The sequence below is a fragment of the Artemia sp. Qi Xiang Cuo genome, chromosome 1 (genome assembly GCF_049724085.1).
Source record: "Artemia sp. Qi Xiang Cuo chromosome 1, ASM4972408v1, whole genome shotgun sequence".
Taxonomy (NCBI): Eukaryota; Metazoa; Arthropoda; class Branchiopoda; order Anostraca; family Artemiidae; genus Artemia; species Artemia sp. Qi Xiang Cuo.
This window is the reverse complement of record NC_142794.1, coordinates 97,527,512-97,537,831: the sequence shown is the minus strand read 5'-3', so window position 1 is coordinate 97,537,831 and position 10,320 is coordinate 97,527,512. Positions and strand designations below refer to the sequence as shown.

At 33.3% G+C, this 10,320-nt stretch overlaps 1 protein-coding gene across 3 annotated transcripts in view; it reads left to right on the top strand.

Annotated features, from left to right (window-relative positions):
* The first annotated feature begins 448 nt into the window (after positions 1-448).
* roq (RING finger and CCCH-type zinc finger domain-containing protein roquin) overlaps positions 449-10,320 on the top strand; it is a 75,373-nt gene continuing 65,501 nt past the window's right edge. For 2 of the 3 annotated variants that reach the window (XM_089088039.1, XM_089088026.1), the window contains exon 1: positions 449-516. The gene's annotated coding sequence lies outside the window, so the exon portion shown is untranslated. Of the gene's footprint in view, positions 517-6,713; positions 6,851-10,320 lie in introns of those variants that run through there. The other variant, XM_089088032.1, reaches the window with a different exon arrangement.

Below are 10,320 nucleotides of genomic sequence, written 5' to 3'. Positions count from 1 at the left end.
ATAGATGGCAACAGCAACTTTCTTGTCTAGAATATAGCTCCCTCCTTAGCCTTTGCAGCTCCATGAGCTGTGAAATTTACATTGTCTCTCCTCCTTCTAGACCTTGATAAATTAGTGAAGATCGAGTTTGTTATCATAGATAAACTCTGCAACAAGATCATTAATTCTAAATTTGATTGAACAAGATGCATCTGAAGCATATCCATTGTGTTTTTTGTAAACACATGAACCTGTGGTTTAAAGATTGGGCCGAAGAACTGCAAATGGAGATGACAATGATTGCGGATTCGGCATTCTGGCAGATTTGCAGAATCTGCCAAATGGAGACGCGCTTTAACAACGACACTTTTTTTCCGATTTTACAGCACATATCTCGGGTACAGAAGTCGTATCACTGCTTTATTGTTGCTGCTGAGTTACACAATTTTTTTTGTCTGTTCTAACCAAAAAAAAAAAAAAAAAAAACAACAAGATTTGCAAGCCAAAGATGGAAAGCATATCTGTTCCTTTTTAATGGTACTATTGATCTTATATTATTCAATATATTAATTATGATATTAATTAGCTTTAAGAAAGATTGCAGAGGACTAAACTCTGCAACCTGGAAGACCAAAATGTCAGGTTTTTTCCAAGCTCATTCATGGACATTAAGAGTCCAGGAGGGTTAAGGTAATGTTAATAGTTTAGCACCCCAAAAGGTATCCTCAGGCCCTTCTATCTAGATAACAGACGAGTAAAACTTTCAGATGCCAAAATAGGCTAGGTAGGCTACTTGTTTAGAAAAGATAGCCTAGCCAATTCTAACAGCAAAACAATCAAGTCTATTGGTGGTGTAATAGAATAAATAGAGTATATTAAATGTAAAAAATTTTGCTAAGTGACTAAAGTGGCTGACTACCAGTCCTAAAAATAGCCAACCAGTTGGCAATTAAAAACAGTTGAAATACACACAAGAAGATGGAAATTAATTATGATTTTCTCTTTCCCATCATTTTACTATGATTGAGCAGGAGGGTCAAGGATATAGAATATCTTGCTTTCTTTTCATCATCTCCAGGTAATATTTAGACTGCTTGATTAATATCAAGACAGATAGGCCTATCCACCACAGAGTTAAATAAAAAAGTATAGCTTATATATAGAAAAATTTGAAATTTTTTATAGGGGGGGGGTCAATATATACCAAATCATATTATTGAGTTAGGACTAAAAGTGAATAAACCATTTGATGCCTTTTTTTCTGCTTATTATGAATATAATAAGCATTTCTATCGGAAATGAAATTTCAGCCCCCCCCCCCTATATATGCCAATTCAGGGTTAGGTTAGGTAGGCTATAGCCTATATAGGGGGGGGGGCTGAAATTCATTTCAGCCCCCCCCCTAGACTGGTTGGCAAATTAAAAGGTTTCTATAGATACACTTTCCTTAATTTTAGCCACCTAGTCAGCTAAAAAAAAAAAATTCTATATACAATGATTGGCTTAGGTATTTTTCTCTATATATAAACTATACTATTTTATATTAGCTGTATGGTGGATACCCTATGGTGTCATCTTACCCTATGCACTATTAAAAAATGAACAGTAAAAATATAGGCTAGTTTAGAGACATCTAGCTTTCTTGACAAGTTGTTGATTTAGGTGAATTGAGTTCAGCTTTTGCAAGACTAAGAAAATGCTGAAACAGAAAGATTCCCACTTTATAATAGGTCTATGTGGCATATTTTTAATCATGTTGTACTATTGCTTTCACTGTAATCTGTACTCATAAATTGTTTTTGAAAAATTTTCTGTATTCAACTGCTCATAAATCCTTTCAAAATCAGATTGGCTATGGCCTAATGGTTTTGATGGGTTGAAAACCCCATTCAAAAAGAAAACAAACCAGTGTTGAATATTTGCCAAAATGGATGCAGGCCCAATTTAATTAGTTGTTAATTAGATTAATTAGTTGCTAAGTTTATTGAATATGTATGTTTTTAATCAATATTTATTGAAGTTATGTGTTAGAAAGGATTGGTTCTTGTGCCAAGAATAACAAATTAATTGTCACCTCAAGGTTCATTAAAGGGTTTTGGATTATATTTGAAAGTGAAGTGATTATTATAATTGGGAAGAATAGAAAAAAGACATTAAATAGTGGGCTCACCTTATCTATGCCTTAGTCAGGGGCAGATGCAGGATTTTTTTGAGGGGGGGGGGTGGGCAAAATAGGTTGATCCAATAAACTTGCATTAGGAGCAAGTTTATTTAATGCAAACTTGCATTAAGTAAATTACAATACTTTAGACTACATTAGGGGGAGGGGGTACCCTCCTTTTTGCCCCACTGGCCTTAGTTATAAGGCCCATTCTTTTGCACTAAGATCTTACAACTAAGATCTCACATCTTTCTGCAAAAATTTCTGTCCTTTTAACTCATCTTTGTTCTAAGATCTTACAGCTCACTAATGTTAGCAAAAAGTGTGGAAGATGCCATCTTTCTGCCATATAGAACAATGATGAGAGATCTTTGATGATAAACTCATCATTGTTCTTAGACCAATGATCAGAGCAGAATGATTAAAGATGTTTGTAAAAGAATGCTATAAGATGTAAGATCTTAGTGCTTAGATTTCACTTTTAAGCATTCTTTATTAAAAGATGTAAGATCTTAGCACAGAGATGAGTAAAAGAACAGCCCTATAGAATCTGTATTTACATATCCTTGTAACCCCACAGTTCTCACTAAATATTGAATTACATCATTACATCTGTATAATATCCTGGTCAGTTTTCTTTCAGTTTTTGCTGGCTGGTAATATGCTGATTCAGTTGTGAAATTTTGTCAATATTTTGGGGAGAGATGCAAGCTTGTAGCCATTCTCCCAAATGAATTGAAAATTATAGTGAAAACTCAAAAATGAGCCATATAGTACCAAAAGGGCAAAGATATAGGCTACTAAAGAAAACTGGCCCATTTCTGTGGATGCTTGAATTCTGTAGGCTTATCTTAGTCTTGAGAATAGTTTTGAAGAAACTAATTTCAGCTGGGGAGAGAGGGCAAACTGGGGTTGGGCGAGGGTGGTTGTTGCCCCTCTGCCTCATAGCAAATTATGCCACTATATGGGTTGTTGTCAATAAATGATTTAGTGTTTTCATTATTTTTTGGTTCTTTTTTTTACTGTTTACAGGACTGTTTTTAGGGTTGGTAGTGCCCAGAGCAAAATCAATTACAGTGCCCCTTTCCAACACAAACAAAAATGAAAAAAAAACCAGCAGCATATAGTAACTACTGCCTTTGCAAATCCCTTTTTAAACCTTAAAACTGATCAGTATGATATCATTACTTTGTATAAAGAACTAGAAAAGAGACATACCTAATGATTTAGCATACAATGCTCCTTTGATATCAAACTGTCATTCATTCCAAGTTTCATGGTTTGCACAGAAAAATTATGTAACCTGGAACCCATACTGTCACCCTAAGATAAATTATTCTTTAAGAACAAAATAAAAAATCTCAACTACTCAAAGATACTAGCTTCTATCCCATATCTTCTAGATGCTATGTTCAATGACAATATCCACTCTGGTACAATTAAGAACTCCATAATATTGAACTATGGTTATATTGTTTGTGCAGAAATAGTAAATTATATATTTACCCTCTTTAAACAATAAATTGTATTGAACTGTGTGCTTTATTAGCTTTAAAATGACCTGTAACATAACCTCCTGAAAGCAATCTAGAGATAATAGTTATTGAGTATGGCAATGTAGTTATTATCAGTCAGCACATGTTTTACTGATAATTTCTTATTGATGTGTTTTTTCAGTTATTGAAGAATTAATGTGAGTTTTCAATAATTTTCTAGGTTTGTAGCATCTTCTAATAGGTGGTCCAATGACAATGTCTACTTTGGTGCAATTAAAAATTAAGTGGTTATATTGTAAATTCATATAGTTTAATTTAATGCCTCCCCCCCACTTCAAACAGCATACAGGTAACAATCCATGGCTCATTAGCAATGATTTTTCTAAAAAAGAAACAAAGAAGGAGGAAAGCATGAATGAGATTTTGTAAGGCCATGGGAAATACTGTATGCAACAAAATGGATATTTGGAGAAAAAAAAAACTACTTCCATTCTTCAGCAGTATTAGAGAAAGTGTCAAAATATCAAACTCACATTTTCTTGGTCTAAATGATTTAGAAAAAAAAAAAAAAAAAACACCAATGGAAAGAATAGAATAAAGCAAAAACACAATTTGGAAGAATGAAAAATCTAACAACATGGAAGAAAATGAACTTTAAGATAAAAATAAACAGATTAAAAACAATAAATCAAAGAAAGGTCTGTGACTCACCCATAATCTATCAACTAATAATGTTCTCATTTAGAAGCTAGACAAGCATCCAAGATTCTTTTGAATGAAATAAAATAACAAGAGGGAGAACTATCTAATAAAGCTTGTTTAGCACAGGACCTTTTAGACATGAGGGATTGGGAATTTGTATCGTGTTTCAAATTTACAGAACTTATTTTGAGATTGAATAAATTATCACATTTTTGTCTGAGAAAACCAAAATAAATGGCACTTATTTATCTTCCTTAAAGCAATGGGGTCTGGCATATTCCCCATGGGAAATTCTTTCCAAATGTAAAATGAGCAGTCAAAACAAAATTAGGACAAATAAAAAGAATGAAGAAGACAAGAACTTCTATAAATTCTGACTATATTCCAAAATACATTTAGAATATATAGGGTAGAATCAAACAATTTGTTATAAAACTATAATCACTAGATAAAACATGAGGGTAGTATTAGTTTTTATCAATAAACTATACAGAATCAAGGGTCATAACCTGAAGCTCAGAACACTTGTGTGTCTTGCAGTAGATTTTTGAATTCAAGTTAATGAACTAGTCTTTCTATTGAGTTTGTTGTGAAGACACAAAAACCTTACATGTAGATATTTCTTTAATTCTTGGGGTAAGAAATCAATATGATTAAAAAAAACGAAATTAAATAATTTTGCCACATAACTAGAGTCCCTGGAGTATAATGTCATCAGCATACTGTATAAGAATTTCATTTTTGTATGAAAATGAAAAGCCCTAAATGATTTTTTTGCTAGGCAGTTTTCTTCAAACCTTTTTTAGTTTATCATTTTCTAAGACAGGAAAGGGCGGGGGCAATGAAACCTATAGCTGAGGGTTTTAGACCATGCCAGATCAATTGGCTGTCTTAGAATGTACATTTTCTGTTGCTGTGACCCTCTTTTGGAAAAAGAAAACATTTTTTCCAAATACATTGAATATTATTTAAAATAAGTTCAGAACTCACTGGACTAGTCCAGTCTTACTTTAGAGTTGTTTTAAAGTTGTAAGGGAACAAAACCTCTGGGATCTTATCAATTGGCTGTAATAGAATTTGTATTTCCTTGCTTTTTGACCCTCTGGTAAAAATTGATGTTCTTTGACACAAAATGGCAGAAAAAGCCACTTTATTGTGGTTATTCAAAATGGGGGGAGGGCTTGAGGAGTCCACCCCAGCCTCTTGGGCATATTTTTAATTTTCCTGAATTTCTTGTTACCACTACTGCAGGCCTACTTTTTGGCAAGGTTTTTAGTTTATACAGAAGTACAATTCCATCATCCAGGATTCCTTACTTTGTAAAATTACTTGCAGCATATTAATCTTTGTCATCTCACTTGCAAATAGAAATGATGGTATTTGGTTTATATTACTAAGTGTAATCTTTACATCAAAATAATTCTAGTCCCTAGTTCATCTGAGTATGATAAAATTCTTTGGCTATCAAACCAATGGTTTTTTTTTCATTTTTCTTTATATTACAGGTCCCTTATCCCCATCCCTTTTATTTTATAAAAATCTGATGCCCCCTTGTGGTATTTAAATTTTGTTTTTCACCTGAAAGAAGCTTGAACATCCATCAACTTTGTATATATTTTTGGGTTTTCCTCTAGGCTGTAAGATTTATACAACAAGCACATATTATAAAATCAATAAACTAAGAACAAAAGAAAAAAAATAATCAAAAGCACTTGTGGCAGGCTCTGCATCAATGATACTCTTTGCCTTCCAGTAAAGCAGTTGGTCAATGGTAATGACTAGAGTTTTTCCAGCTTGACTAGCGTGCTTGTCAAACAAAAGGTTGTGTTTGACAAATTGTCAAACCAAAAGAGATATGAAAAATACAGATTCATCCAGAAAATGCTGATGTTGTTATTTCTAACTATCCCAGTGCTGGATTTTTTTTAGTTAGTGATGTTAATGAATATTTAGTGGATTCAACTTGCTCTGATTGTAAGGTCAAGCAAATGGTTAAAATCAACTAGGAAAAATGCCTTTCTTAAGGTTATTCTTGCTAATATACGAGTATATCCTTTTTACAGTCTCCCCTAAGCTTTGTCCCAATTGGGTGGAAATAATCATGTGTCTATCCCTTGTTTTCTCTTTTCAAGTCTAAAGGATACTTTCTATGGCCCTTACTGCCCTGTTAATAACTCTGGCCTTCTTACCTTTGGCACATAGCTTAATACCAAATATTGGTATAACATTTACAAGTTACAAACTCTTGTCCACAAAAAGCTAAACAATAGATATTTATTTTTTCCAGAGAAAATTGGATAAAAGCACTCCAGTGATAAGCTCTGCATCAATCAACCCATAAAGACACTGCATAGAAATAAACTAAAGCTATTCAAAATCGGTATATTGGATGATGCTAAAAAACTACAGTACAAGAAAACACAGTTGATGAAACTTGCTATACAAATATATGGGCAACCCTATGAGCATTCTCAATGTCACTGCACAAGATCCCTCTAACCTGGAGATGAGGGTAAACCCTACTAAATCCTTGATAAGGCCAATTGTTTTTCTTAATACTCTGTCCTATTTTCTTAATCCCTATTGAAATTATTTATGGCTTCCTTTACATTACTTGATGTTACAATTTCTTCTAATTTAAAGTAGGTTATCCATGTTAAGAATATAACGCATTTATGTTCCTCCTCAAGATTCTAAATAAATTTTGAATCCCTCTTTCCCTTCCTGAAAGATTTATGCTTCCTTTCTCCTCCCTCCTCTTGAATATGCTTGTTCTATTTGGCACCCTGACATTTCCAGCAAAGAGTCAGATAAAAAGGAATTTATCTAAAATAAAACTCATGCAATTAATTTTTTAAGAATGTAAAGTCCCTTATTCCCTTTCCTAGATATTTTTTTAAAGTACTCCAGTGAGAAGGCCTTAAATCCATGCTCCATTTTATTAATGTTATCCCTCCAGAAATTTCCATGTCCTCCTTTAAATTACCATGCTTGATGTCACAATTTTTTCTAATTTAAAATAGGGTATCCATGTCAAAAATGTCTTCCATAAAGCTAATGCATCTATATCCCTCCCCAAGCTTTGAAATAAATTTGGCATACCCCTCCCCCTTTTTAAGGATTTATGTTTCCTTTGTCCACCCCTCATCTTGAATATACTTGTCCAGTTTTGCACCTTTAATAATTTTAGATTTAGTGAAGTTAAAAAAGAGAAAACATCTAAAATACATTTTGTTCTCAGTAAGGTGCAAATTATGTTCTGATCTTTAGAAGGGGCTGAAGCATCCACCCTACTCCTCTTAGTTCCAGCTCGGTTTGACTTTGTCTTGGTTATTTGTTGTAATTTATATTCATTTTGGGTATCATTTATTTATTTATGGTAGTTTTACACTTGGAAAATTATTTGACTTTGATAATGCTCATCTTTGGTTTTATTTAGCTCTTTGGCTTTCTTTGAAAAGCTTCTCTTGGTATTTATAAAATTAATTTATGTGTCTTTTTAATTACTATAGTTTTTTTTATTGGTTAAGAAAAATCCTTTTAAATCTTTATGGTTTTCTCTATTAGAATCCAGATTTTGGCCAACTATTTATAAGTTGAAGAAAAAATTTGCAACAATTTTGAATAATAGTTGTGCTATAATCCTTTGGATTGATATGGACAGAAAAAAATGGAAGTAGTAGTAGTAGTATTACTAGTAGTAGGCCTAGTAGTAATGGTAATAACAGTAGTATAAGTAGTAGTAGTAGCTGTCGCATTTAGTGACAATTGCAGTTCCAAGTAGTCACAGTAGCAGTCACAAACGCAAGCAGTTGTTGTTGTAAATAGTCATAGTAGCAATATTAGTAATTGCACAAGTAGTAATTTTAGTATTAAAATTAGAAGGAGTAGTTTTAGTAGCCCTGAAAGGTTAAATTTCCTACTGTCAGTCGTTCCCGTGATATTACTGATAAGCCCTTTTGACAACCTACATGATTATAGTCTGTTTTGATTTTTGCCCAACAAAGCCCTGAGGGGTAGCAAAACAAGCTAAGTTGTAAATTACAAAGAAAAACTACCAAAAGAAGAACTAATTCAACGTTTGAAATTATCTAAATTACAACACCCAAGTGTTATGTCAGGAATAGTTATACATTTTTAATAGCCTCTGGCCTTTCCCTCCTGCTTTGCTTTAAGGGTATATTTGTGTATTGAGATGATAGAGCAATATAATGGGCATGAGTGAGGCTTCGACAGTTGTCTGTTGCCCAGCTAGGTATGTATACTAAAGTAGGTCACCCTGATAATAATTATATGAGTTTTCAGGGGCACCAATTTACGAAAATAAAGGGGGGGGGGCAATGGATCTGCTGTTTTTTAATGAAGACACAAAAAATGTAGGCCTACTTTTTGAAATTCATGATATTTTTTCTAGCATTCGTGTCTAATGACACAGTGACATTTTTATTTCGTTTAATCAGTTGTAATAAAGTTCATACTAACTTCATTACTCCCTGTTGAAACAATTTTGAAATAAAAATGGTAAGCTTTAAGCTACAGAAACAAACATTAATTATTCCCTGGTAAAGTTAGCATAGTCATAGCTTTGCCTACATATTTGTTTCACTTAAATTTAACGTTTGAGCGATTCAGTGCCAGTGAAAGAGGCAAGTAAAAGTTTTTCTAACAGCCAAAAGCCCACCATAATTGGTATTGTAGCTAGTCTTAATCAATGGATAACAGCATTAAGGACAGTTTATTTTTGGGCATTAACTTTAGTTAAGCTAGTAAAGCTCAAATGGAACACAATTTTATTTTCTTACTAAGATAGGTTGCTATCACTGCAACCATAATTTATCTTAGGTTTGAAGTAATTCACGTTTACAGGCATAATCTTTTCCGAAAAGAGAAGACAATGCAAGGAAAGGAGAGACAATGAGGAAGAACAATGATGAAAAGAGAGAAGCGAGCTGGTTCAATAGTAACCGAAACCCTAAAAACGAAATTTTGATACTAATAGATACATTGAAAGAATTGGATTTTTATGCTGATTTAAAAAAAAGGTTTCATCAAGTTTATTCTTACCCATCAAAAGTTACTAGTTTAAGAAAATTTGCCTTATTTTCGAAAAAAGGAGGTAACACCGCCTAAAAATCATAGAATCTTAATGAAAATCACACCATCAGATTCAGCATATCAGAGAACCCGACTGATGAGATTTCAAGCTCATGTCTGCAAGAATGTGGAATTTTGTAATTTTTTTTTGTCTGTAGAAAGATCACGGATGCGTGTTTAATTGTTTGTTTGTTTTCCCCAGGGGTGATTGCATCGACCCAGTGGTCTTAGAATGTCGCGAGAGGCCTTATTCGAACGGAAATTAAAAGTTCTAGTGCTCTTTTTAAGTAACAAAAAAAAAATTGCAGGGAAACTAGGCCCCCTCCCACGCTCATTTTTTCCCAAAGACACCAGATCAAAATTTTGATATAGCAATTTTGTTCAGCATAGTCAAAAAATCTAATAACTATGTCTCTGAGGACGACTTAATTCCCCAAAGTCCCTGGGGGAAGAGCTAAAACTTATGTACTTGGCCCATTGTTAGCATAAACTATTGTTTATTAGGAACTTTACAGACGTTTTCAGGGTGATTTTTTTCTGCTTGGTATTGTGGGAGAGGTTTACGTGGTAGGATCTTTCCATGGAGAAATTCTTCATGAGGGAAGAGAATTTTCCATGAAGGGAGCGCCAGTTTTCCCAGAATTATTTAAAAAACGATCAGAAATAAATAAAAAAAAAACGAGTGTTTTCAACTGAAAGTAAGGAGCAACATTAAAACTTAAAACGAAGAGAAATTATTATGTATGTGAGGGGGCTCGCCCCCTCGTCAATACCTTGCTGTTTATGCTAAGGTATTTTTAGTACTTTCAAAAGAGCTATTTATTATAATTAAACGACCTTTGTGATTCAGGGGTCATTCTTAAAGAATTGGAACGAAATTGGAACTTT